At 43.0% G+C, this 12795-nt stretch overlaps 1 protein-coding gene across 1 annotated transcript in view; it reads right to left on the minus strand.

Annotated features, from left to right (window-relative positions):
- The window catches only part of synpo (synaptopodin), a 97006-nt gene extending 85021 nt beyond the window's left edge, over positions 1–11985 (minus strand). The window contains exon 1 of the mRNA XM_008104814.3: positions 11838–11985. The gene's annotated coding sequence lies outside the window, so the exon portion shown is untranslated. The remainder of the gene's footprint in view (positions 1–11837) is intronic.
- Between the last annotated feature and the right edge of the window lie 810 nt (positions 11986–12795).

Here is a 12795-nt window from a genome sequence, read left to right on the forward strand (position 1 = left end):
ATATTGAGTAAATGAAATGACACTAAATGATGCACTTGACTTATGCCATAGGGACAGGTGCCAGTTTTTATCTTGCCAGAGGTTAATATAGGAGCAAACTCAGTACCAGTGTAGTACAGTGGTATGGGCAGGCCCGGCCCAACACGGCACGCTGGCCACGCCCCCGCGTTGGGCGCCACCTTCCCAGGGGCGCTATTGAGCCCCTGGGAGGCGGGGCCACACCTGGCGGAGGCGGGGCCGTGTGACGCGGAGGCGTGGCCAGGTCTGCCCCCGCCTCCCGCGGGGCGCGCCATGGCGCAGCCAGGCCAGGGTGCACCCCGCGGGAGGCGGGACCAGCCACGCCTCCCACGGCGCACGCCCACTGCAGCGGGAGTCCTTTCAGGCTGCGGCCTGGAAGAACTCCTGCCGCAGCTTGGCTGCGCCAGGGCGTCTGGCACCGCCTCCCGCGCCGCGCACCCTGGCCCTGCCTCTCATGCCGCCCATGCCGCAGGAGGCGTGGCTGCCCGGCATGGGAGGCGGCACAGGGGAGGGGGCGCAAAAAAATATTTGCGTACCCCTTTAAATTTCCTTGGGCCGGTCCTGGGTATGGGCATTGGACTATGGCTCTGGAGATCAGAGTCTGAATCCCTGTTTGGCCAGGGAATCCATTGGGTGACCTTGGACAGGTCACACACTCTCAGTCTCAGAGAAAGGCAAAGACAAAGCCCCTCTGAAAAATCTTGCCAAATAAACCCCATGATAGATTTGCCTTAAGATCACCATAAATCAAAAATGATTTGAAGGCACAAAACAACAACACTCAGGGTTAGGATGGCTTGTAACACAGAGTTATGTGCAGAGGGATTTGAACAAGAACCTGCCACCAGTCAGAGGCCTTCTAAGAATGGGACCCCTAAGCCTTGGACCCCTGTGTTGTGATCTCTAGGGTATTGAAGTCTGAGCTAACTATCACCCGTGGTATGCCTCCCAAGTCCTCATCCTCCTACTGTCCATGCAAAGGTATATATAAGGAAAAAAAACAAGGGAATACTAAACACAAGGACATAAGTATGGATCTTTAAGGCATTCTTCTTCTTAGTTAATGAATGGAGCCCAGAAATGAGTCGGTGTCCAGGCACTATATAACATAATACAGGGAGTCATGTGGCCATCTAGCTATAGGACTGCAATTCTTTATGTTGATTAGAGTTACTTGGATTTGCAATTTAGCAACATCTGGAGAATGTCATAGTTCCAAACCCTGATATAAGAGGACTAGAATTTCTAGGAGAAAGTACTCTAATAGAGATTAGAAAATTTGATACTTTTGGACTACAACTTCTGATATCTACCACCCAACACCATCACCAATCCAAAAATAATTTTTCAAACTCTGTTCTGTATCTTACAAATAGTTCCTCATAATTGTGAAACATCTCTATTCAACCTACACACTCTGCTTGGCTGATTTCTGCTGTGCCCAATTGCTTTTGATCAGTTGCATCAAAGTTTTGGGTTTGTTTGTCTACAAATACCTGCTCTTTGCCTCCTGAAAATAGAAGATCAACCTAGATCAGATGAAAGATCTATTTATTCCATTACTCTATTCATAAAGTGGCCAATCCCAGATGTTTGTGGTTGTGGGAGACCTATAAGCTAGTTCTAAGCACACTGGCACCTTCTTCCTCATGTTTCCCAGCAACTTGCCAGACCTGGGCAATTTGGGGGAGTGAGACAAACTGTTAGGATCTGGCTTTTAATATATCTTCACCTTCACAAATGGTCATTGCCAGCATAGACAACTAAATAAAAGAAAGTTATGATACCGTCATCACAATGGAAAGAGACAGTGGTATAGAATCAGAAGCATTTTAAAGCTGCTTTCCTATTATTCTCTGGTCACAGTGGACAAGTCTAAACAACAAAGGTTTTACATCATCAGTTTAAAACAATACAGCAAGTGCTTAGACTCAAAGTGAGCTATGATTGAGTGCTGCCTCCTTCCATGCCCTTGATGTTCTGATTTGACTCAGAGATGATACCTTCGGGGCATCATTCCCAGCAGAGTTCAAAGACCATGAGAAAGCACACTGGAGGAGTTTCTTCTCCACATATGGAAGACTGAAGCAAGTCATGACTAAAGAGATCTTAACAGGAGATTCCTTAAGCAGGTGGGTGTCCTGCTGTGTGAAACTACCCATGGAAAGAATTTGTTGTTTTCATATTCACACCTCTTTTGTACTTTTATATGCCTCTTGTTTGTTCTGATCATTGTGGCTATGTTGATATTGCTAATTGCCATCATGTGGGCTTCAACGTAGAGCAGGCCTCTATGGATGATAGACCTCCAACAGACCCTATAATTTACAGCCCTGTTAAAATCCTGTAGACTCATAAACTAAAGGCTGTAGTCTAGTCATCAGTAATGCAATTTCCCCTCTTTTCCTATTGTCTTCCACTCAATCTAGTTTTTATCCAGATGGCAGAGATGTAAGCAGATTTGAACATGTGGGATTGTTGTGAATGCAGTAGTGCTATAAAGTAGTGCAGTAGTGCTAGCATGTAAATGTCAGTCATGCACTATCACCATTGATCTTATTTTGTATGGGGATGCATAAGTGAGGCAGCGTAGTGTAGTGGTTGGACTAGTACTCTAGAGACTTTAGTTTGATTTCCTGCGCAGCCATGGAAACCCTGAACAAGTAATACTCTCTTAGCATTGGAGGAAGTTATAGGCAAACCACCTCTGAACAAATCTTGCCAATAAACTTTGGGGTCACAAAAAGTTGGAAATGACTTGAAGGTACACAACAATGACAATGTGAAACACAGTTCTGCTGGCAGACATTTGTACTATGTTGAAGCAATATAGGAACTCAGCCGCTGTTTGCCAGTATCAAACACCAGAAGGGCAGTGAAAGTGCCCCATATTTGAGTCTGAACTTTAAGGGAACTTATCATGTAGTGGTTTGAACATTGGACTACTACTCTGGAGACCATAGTTCGAATTCCAATTCAGCCATGGGAACTCACTGGATGATATTGGGCAGGTCACAGTTTTGCAGCTTCAGAGGAACGCAAAAGAAGAGCCCTTCCAAATAAATGAAGCAATAGGCTTGCCTTAGAGTTGCTATAAGTTACAAACAACTTGAAGCCATATAACAAATCTGAAGTGTTCAATCCTATCTCCTCACCAATGGAGTTAGCACATTTAATAGTTTATTTAAAGTTCAGACTAAAAACTGAAAAGGATTCACCATGCCATTAATGTGGGAGCTACCAATCATGGTTGATAGCAAGAGATACACAAATGAACCCCAGTCTGGCTGCTAGATATAATGGGAAACCCTATACTTCTAGTTGCATCCTTTGCAATAGTGATGCATTTAGACAGGGAAAAGTTTGTATGACACAGCCTTAGCATTGCCTCAGGGCAGCATGACTGTGCAACATGTGTGGCTGTAATCCAGCATTTTCATAAACCCCATCAATCTTGAAAGGAAGATGTCATTCAGTGCTATTGCATTTCAAAGCCACCACTCTGGCTTTAAAATAATTACACATTGTGTTTGCTGAGAAATGTATGCAAGGGTTGTGCCACCACTGATGACTGATATGAAATACTTATGCCTCCAAAAAGAAAACATGGGAAATGCCTGAACATGCTCTTCCCTCACAGAGGGAGGAGGGACAGGAAAAGCACATTGTAGTTTTACCAGGCAATTGAGAGTCTGGAAATGTTTAGGAGAGGCCAATGGGTAGCATTTTGCAGATGTTCACTCAAAAGCATGGAGACATTACTTCTTCAGATTGCAAGCCTAAAACTCTCTCCAGATGGCATGTCAGGCTGGCTGGAGCATTTGAAAAGTTGTAGTCCAAAAAAGTAACTTTTCAATGCTCTGAATGGGAGATTGCCACAAGAGTCCCTTCCTTTCTCATATCCCCAGTTTATATGCAGCAATCGGGAAACATGCAAAGCGGGCAATGCCCAGAGGTTCCTGAGGAAAAACAGATTACCTCTGCCTATGTCAGTCTAGGCATGCTTTCCAGACAGAGTTTATTGTTCATAACCAATAACTCTTTCACACCAGAACATTACAGTGCTATGATTCCATTTTAACTGTCATGACAACAACCTATAGAATACTGTACTTTGTAGTTTGGTTAGCCACTATAAAAGCTCTCTGACAGAGAATTCAATTCTCCTCTTGAAACTGGAAATCCCGTGATTCCATGGGATGTCACCATGGCAGGTAAAGTACATAGAATGACGGCACTATCATTATGCTGACAATATGCCAGCATTGTGTAGCTATTCCATTTTTTTTCTTTAACCAGTTTTCTCTGGCAAGAATGAATGAAACAATAGGAAAACAAAGGAGGGCTGCCAAATGAAAACAATGACATGTGGACTTTGCATAAAGTTCCACCCATCAGACAGTGCAGCTCACACAGGAAAGACTTATCCAGAAGCATCCTAGCTGCCTGGTTTTAAAAGTGATCCTGTCTTTGTTGCTCTCAGAGATGATCTATGACAGGAGACAGACAGGGCAGTGCTATCTTATTGATTCCACTGGACCTCTCAGAAATTTTCAGTGCCAACATCTATGATATCCTGGTGCCACCACTGAAAACAGAAGAGTCTTATGTTTCTCTTCCATTCTGAAAGGTGAGTTCCAGAAAAGAGATGAACAACTATGGATGGCATGAAGACTAATTTCCCACCTGTGTACCTCCAACATTAGCCAACAGTTCCTTGAAACTGAAACTATAGACAACTGCCAGTTTCCATGTTGAGCTGATTTTTTTTCTTTGATGGTAAGTTTTCCATATTAAGGTGAGTTATTTTTAGTTTTTGTCTACTCCTGGAATAGCATTTTACAGGTCTGGTGCATTTAGCCCATTTTGAAGCAGTTGTGGGGTTTTGAGGAATGTGACAGGGCTCTGGAGGTTATAAAATGCCCCTGAGCCCCTGAAATGTAGCTATAAGGTCACATTTGTTATAGAGCAGTGTGCTACTTAATCTTTACCCTATTATGCTTTTGTTACAGAAACCAGAAGCATTTGTCCACATCTATCAACAGGTGCAAACCAGGATGTATGTGGCCCAGCAATACCAGAATGTGGGAAGATGGGGAAAGATCATTAACGAGGAAGAAGACACAAACCAAGAGAGGATGTTAAGGCAGGAATGAAGGGGTAGGAGGAAATGGCCATATAAGGAGGTACGAGCAGGCCAGGAACACAGCCGATGGGTTATCACATGGTTTCCCTGAAATCATGTGTTTTGAGAGAAACGAAAGTAATGAAATGTAATACTGCACCACAAATATGCACCAATGGTTTGATATGTGGGCGGTCGTAAACTGAACCCACTGAATTGTATAAATAGACACTCGACCCTGTCTGCGGGGTTCTCCCTTTTCAGCATCTAGTTGTGCGTGGGATGAACCTCTGCAGCTGCAGGAACTTAGTAAACTGCTTTCTTTGGAAAAAAACCTCCAGTTGTCTGTCTCCTACTTCCACTGCGTCCGCTCAGACACACGACAAGCTGAGACGAGAAGAGGGGAAGTCTGGTTTCCGCTACATTTTCTGGTGACCCCGACGTGATTCCACAATAAGACGGGCCAGGAGATCGGAGACGGATCCCGTTGGCGGGACGGTCCCAACTCGGCGGTGGGGGCCAGAGGCAACTACCGTGAGACGAGAAGGGGCCCCTGAATATTGTAAGACCGGCTGCGGTACTTGCCTCTGATGCCAACGCCGGCCGACGGTGGGAGCCGCAACGACAGCGAGGTTCCAAAGAAACCAGCTAGGAGGAAAAGGATCCAGGGAAAAAGCCCAGGGGCGAAGGTTGGTCCGACGTCTACAGCAATCTGGCAAGTATAGTGGTTAAAATGAGACACTAAGGGAACAGCGCCGGGAGGGACACAAAGGTTCCCAGGGAGGTATAAAGGGGTTCTGTCTTGTGATTCCTGACACACACCGTTGAGTGTCCAGGTGCCCAGTCCAAGGCAGTCCCCTCTATTAGGCAGGATGGGAGGCAGTGGGTTCAAATCCACCACCCCATTACAGTGTATGTTAGACAATTTCGGCTCAGTTGCAAGTAGAGCCGTAGAAGGAATTCCCCAGAGAACAAGACTTGTGAGGGTGCCCCAAGACCAAGTCGTGCAGGGCTCATGAGGAGTCGCAACTCCCGGGGAAAGGAAAAAAAACTGTTTGATTTCTTTGTCATGTGTGGGGAATAATGAGTTTCAAGTTCTGCATGTTTCGTGGTAATATTGAAGTGAAAATGAAAAATGAGTCTATAGATTTACACAAAAAATGTTGAGCACAAATATCTAGAAATGTTTTATTACGGTTGAAAAAAAATCTGATTCGAAGAGGGTCTGTGTTAGTTTGCTTTTGCTGACAAGCTGCAGAGAGGCGAGAAAAAGGGAGGGAGGCTGTTAAAATTGTGTTTCAAAAGGAGTTTTCCTTGTTATTTCTGAGAAACAAAAGCTGTTTTCTTAAAAAGTTTTCTTTTGCACCTGGGCCTCATGCCAAAAAGATAGTGGGAAAATCTTGGCAGACAGTCCAAGGTAAAAACTCCCTGTCGTTTCTGGTTAAACTCAGGCGAAATGCCCAGAGAAAGATAATGGAATTCCAGTGGACAGCCAAGGTCAATGAAAGCCGCTGTGAACTAGTGAAGTTTTAAAAATGTAATGTGAATTTAATATGAAAAAAAAGAAAGAAAGAAAATGATGATGTAAATGTGTATATATATATATATATATATATTGGGGTTCTGTCTTTCACCTGGATCTTAAATCCTTGCTTTGGACTTATTTTGGGACAACTGGGTGAGAATGCTTCATGAGCTGAGAGAGAGTGTGTGACTTTATCTAAACAACTAACCACTAATCAGAATTCCTGTGGACCTTGTGTGAATGAGATGTATGTGTTGAATTCAAAATGCATAAAGAGTTATAAACAATGTTAGTAGATTTGTTCAGAAGCAATTCGGAAGCTGTAGATATTTTTTTTTGGGGAAAAAATGGTCTTAGGCTTGAAAAAAAAAATCCTTGTTTTGAAAGAACAATGCTTCAGTGTTTTTTAGAGAACATGGTGATACAACAGATAAGAGCTGGACATCTGCCCAGAAATTGAATCTCAAGAAAAAAAAAAATGAGCCTGAACAAGTGCACTTTTGAAAACTCAAGCCTCTGTGGGCTACTCCCCCTTTTTCCTGTTCTACAGACTTTAAACCCCTTACAGGTTATAGGGAAATGTTGGAGGTTCTTTTTTTTGCAGCACTTTGGAATACAGGTGATCTTGGTGAGTCAAGAAGAAGGAGAAGGAATGTGAATGAATGTTTTGGAAAGGAGAGGACAAGGAGAGGAGTTATTGGTTGTGGAGACTTTGTATGGAAAACTGTCACAAGTTGGCAGTGCAAAAAAAATAAATAAATATATATTTATTTTTGGAAAAAAAAAATTGATCCCATATTCCTGACACAGAAGGATTAAGAACTGACATTGATTTTTAAATTTTTGATTGACATTTTATTCAAAAAGGGAGCTAGTGCCCAAGTGATAAAAAGTTATCCTTTTGAGAACCAAAGACATGATATAATTGGCTACGTCTCATGTTGCTTCATAATAATTTTGTGAGATTTGGATTCTGGACTTTGTGATTTTGGCCCAACTCTTTCTAAAGGTTACGGAAAGGAAGGACTAGGACTTTTGTAAACGGGACATTAGATCATGCAAATAGGGGCATTTTTCCATCGCCCCCAGCCTGGATTTTGCCAGATTTGAGAAGCGGCAGGAGGCTTTTCAACGTGTGTTACTAACAAATTTTGAGCTGTTCAACGAGTCGGTGTAAAAGGGGAATTGAGTAAGTTTAACACTGCAGCAGGACTGGAGTGGAAGATTGCATTGCAGCAAGTGGATACACGATTGTTAAATCGTTTGCGGAAAGGAAAAGAAAAAGATGCGGAGAAGAAAGATTTTGTTGGATTTCAAGACAGATGAGTGTGTTGTAAAAGGCACAACCTCTGAGGAGGCCTGCCGTGGATGTGAGCGAAACGACTAGAGAGAGTGCTTCAAGAGCCATACAGCCTGGAAGGATGAGTATTTCCCTCCCCTTCTTTTCCCTCTCATTGTTTTTTGCTACAGGTCCTGAACTCCTGTATGGGATAAACCCAGAAGTCTATGAGACATGTTTATTGAGAGGCCTGGGAGGGCCTATAGGTGTTGCTGAGTGTTAAGGCTGTGATGGAGTGTGGCATCAGGCTGGAGGCTGTAAGGGCTGACCAACTCAACAACATACAATTTTCTATTTTGACCCAACTCTCCTGGATAGGACCTTTTGTAATGGGACATTGCAAATAATTCGGATTTTTGACGGATTTGAGAGACAATGAGGGACTTTTTCATATGCCATCTAACAACCTTGCTTTTTAAGCCAAAAGGAGGATATAGCACGGAGACAATGTGACAAAGAATAAAATAAGTTAACCATTGCAGCAGGACCAGAGTAAAAAGGATTACTGCAGATCGCGAAAGAAGGCCCATGGAGGAATCATTTCTCAAGAGGCCAGGGAGGGGTCGTTTGGGAGCTGAATAGTGGCCCACCTGCCCCACCCGTGGAGAGACAAGGGATTTCAACAAGATTGGCTGAGACAAAAGTGATGCCGAACAGGATGATCGACAGATGGGTAATCCGTTCCCCCTCCCCCATTCTCTCTCACTGTCTTCCTGCTTTCTTTTTCAGCTTTTTTTTGGACTCCTGTTCCTAAATTGGAGATCCATAAGGCATTGTTACTGAGAGGCCTGTTTTCCAAAATGGAGATCCATAAGGCATTATTACTGGAAGGCCTGTTTTGGAATCCAAAACCCGTAGGAGTTTAAGTCTACCCCACGCCACACATACTGGGTATGACAGCTAAAGCCCTGTGAGAGATGGAGATTTTCTTTACAGACTTTTCTTTACACAGAGACAATTCTTAGAGACTAGAGACTTGATTGGACAAAGAGACTTTCTTCAAATTAACTGAACATTATTCCTTTGATCAAGGAAGAGGAAACACACCCCCAGTTTGACTTTATGCCAAAGACTGAAAAGACCTGAAAGTTGGACATGTATGTGAATGGCCACCTCTGGCCATAGCAACAAATCCATCATCGGAAGAAGCCAAATGACTGGGCTAGATCAGAATTCTACTGTGGACTATGTCCTTTCTAAAACCTGATTAATATTTTTAATCCTCATGTGTTGTTTACCTCTGGTGATGAAACTATGTACAAATGCTATTCTGCGCTCATTTTCCACTGAAAAGATAGCTTGGCTGCAAGCTAGAAGGGATTGGAGGAACCCATAAGTCTGCTCATTTAGTTTGCTTCAGCTTTTGTATACACGCTTCGCAAAAAAAAAAATGGGGGAATAAGGCAGGAATGAAGGGGTAGGAGGAAATGGCCATATAAGGAGGTACGAGCAGGCCAGGAACACAGCCGATGGGTTATCACATGGTTTCCCTGAAATCATGTGTTTTGAGAGAAACGAAAGTAATGAAATGTAATACTGCACCACAAATATGCACCAATGGTTTGATATGTGGGCGGTCGTAAACTGAACCCACTGAATTGTATAAATAGACACTCGACCCTGTCTGCGGGGTTCTCCCTTTTCAGCATCTAGTTGTGCGTGGGATGAACCTCTGCAGCTGCAGGAACTTAGTAAACTGCTTTCTTTGGAAAAAAACCTCCAGTTGTCTGTCTCCTACTTCCACTGCGTCCGCTCAGACACACGACAAGCTGAGACGAGAAGAGGGGAAGTCTGGTTTCCGCTACAATGTAATAGTTGCTTTTGCCTGAGCCTACTGGAAATTGAATCCCTTCCTTGTTTCATGCCTAAGTTAATGGAGTACAATCTACTTTTATGTTTTGAACTCAGTTTCCAGCAACTGAAGTAAGCTGAGGACAAAGGGGGGAAGTTGGGAAGAGAGAATAACTGGGATATTTTCAAAGCAACTGAAAAAGTGGGATGACAGGGTTAATCAGGACTGTCCCTGCCAAATCAGGACTGTTGGATGGTAGGTTTAATTTTTAATTGGGTATCATTTCACTCCATCTCCCACCCCCACCCACAAATAATTTTAACTGCATTAAGGACATCCTGGTTTAAATCAACTTTTGGCTGGTCCCGAACCTTACAAACAACTCATTATACAATTGAGTTTGGGGTTTATTTTCAGAACTGAACTGTCTCTGTTTAACTTCACCTGATCCCTCTGCATTTTTATGATATTTATTTATATATTTATTTCATTTCATTAATGTGCCATCTTTCTCCCACATTGAGATTCAACGTGGCTTATGGCAATGGCAAGGACAAACAACCATGGTATAAATAACTTTCTGGTATGAAAGCTATACAATTTCTTCTCACTACTCCTTTCTGAGGTTGATGTTTATTTGCAAAGTCGTTTTTCCCCTTCTATTTCTTCCTTCCAGTTTCTTTACTGCTAACTGTAACTCCAGGATGATGACAGGGCAGATGAGTCAAAGGACATTTTGTTGATTTAAGGGTGACCAGAAAGGCCTTTTATCAAGATGGCAAATGCCAACACCTTTAGCCATCCAAACAGGCATAGGAAAGAAAGCTCTGTATCCAAGGCCCTTACAGAAATCTGAGGCTCTTACAAACAAACACTTGGTGAGTTAGAGGGGGTTAGACATTTTAATGACATGATCTTTTGGAGGCTCAGGTTGCAATGCTGTTTACCCCACTTACCTGGAAAAAATCCCAGTAACCACAATGGGCATTACTTCAAAGTAGACACAGACAGGATTGCACTGATAGGTGAGGAAATGATTTGCAATACAATCTAAACTAGGCTCAATAACTCCAATTAAAAGGTTCAACATCTGGGTGCTTGAATGGACCTGCTGTCATTCTTCAAACTTTTAAATCCAGCATTTACTTTGAGTCTCCACAGTGGATGTTGTGCATGGTTGTGTGAAGTTGAGTGAGCTCAGGTCTGCAGCTTACACTATAAGTAGCATTTAAAAAAACACAAAAGAGGATGAGAAAGAAAAGAGAGAGAATGAGAGAGACTCATGGGTCTTTTCACACTACACAAAGAAAGCACTATGATTGGACTTTAGCTGCTGTGGCTTCATCCTATGAAATCCTGGGTTTTGTAGTGTGTAGCACCAGAGTTCTATGAAGTCTAAATGTTCTCTCTAAATGCCCATTCCCAAGAGTCTATGGGATGTTACCATGGAACTGAAAATTGAATTATAGCACTATAATCATGTGTCGTATAAGGATCTCAGGACATTCCAACAGGTGACAGAGTTTATGGAACAGCTCTGATTGGATCCCGCCACCAGCACCACCATGTGATGCTCCTGTGCATTATTCCACTGCTCTCAGGTAATCAAAGGCACAATGTTTCATAGGAACACAGAGACAGTGGTATTGGGCATATATCCTTCAAGTGAATCCCTTTAGATCTCAATTTACTGAAGAGAGCAGAAGATCCATTAGGTACAGCTAGGATGATGGTCTCCTTGAACCCACAAAAACCCATTTTCCACAGCCCCAGTGAAGCTGCTTTGGGTAGTTCAAACTCAGACTAGAATGACAGAGGAAAAGCACACCATGACGGCAAAGAAGATAGCAAAGATCTCCTAGACTTCTTGTATAATACATAAGTAAGCCAAGTTTTCTGCCTCTGTCCTGTTCCTAGCATAGTGAAATATACCAGCATCTGATTACTTCTTGATCTGGTCACGTCTACCCACCCATTTCTGATCTACTGTTCTGTACAAGGCTGACCTTTTTGGGCTTTGCTAGCCCCACTGCCTTACCTGTAGCAGTCAAATGATGTCTCCCAGCAGCTTATGCCAGTAGCCAGCTGAGCAGCAACCTCCTTCTCCATCCACCTCAGTCTGCATCTCAGAGCAAATGGGTTCCTCTCCCTCTTTCTTTCTCCCTCCCTTTCCTAGTTGCCTGAGCAGGAACAGAGGAAGGAAGGGTGAAAGGGGAGGGGGGAGAGCAAGAGAGGGAGGGGAGCACAGAGCTGAAACTTTAATAGCACAGAGCCCCTTTTGTTTCCCAGCATATGGTATATTTCATACATACTGAAGACATTAGCCACCTATATTTTGAAAGAGTTCACTTCAAAAGTATAAATACAGCCTGTGCCCAGCTCTCTGAAAACACACTCTGGGAAGGGCTGGGAACTTGGGAATGCTGTGAAATCTAAACTGGGAGGAGGCGGGGAACAGACCAAAATGTTTTGAAAGCCAACATAAATGTTTCTTTTCTTTCTTTTAATTTTTTTTCCAGTGCCGAAAATGTGTGGCCTTATGTACAAAGGGATTATTTATTGCTCATCTGGCCAACATTTCAGTCCCAAACACTTTCTCACACCAAAGAAATGCATGGGCAATAGATACTTGCTCTGACATTGTCCTGAAAGGGAATATGTGCCCCATATATTTGCTACTCCCCACTTCATTAAGTCTATTTGCTGTCCTAATAAATGGGATGGCAGGAGAGGGGAGGGTGTCAAATAATTTTGGAGCCCACAAGCTCTAGACCACTTGGGGCATGAGGCAGTGGCAAAGATAAGAGACTTACACATCTGGCAATCGTTTATGAATAACTAAATATTTACCTTGAGTCCTTGCAAAGCTTATTCCATCTCCTTCCCTGGCTTAAAAAACCATTTTGAAAGAGCCCAGTTTAGAGCCACAATTTCTCACACATTCAATTTATTTTTTAAAAAAATAAAGAGTCAAGATAGGGAAACATTTTTGTGTA

Source organism: Anolis carolinensis, chromosome 2, assembly GCF_035594765.1.
Source record: "Anolis carolinensis isolate JA03-04 chromosome 2, rAnoCar3.1.pri, whole genome shotgun sequence".
NCBI lineage: Eukaryota > Metazoa > Chordata > Lepidosauria > Squamata > Dactyloidae > Anolis > Anolis carolinensis.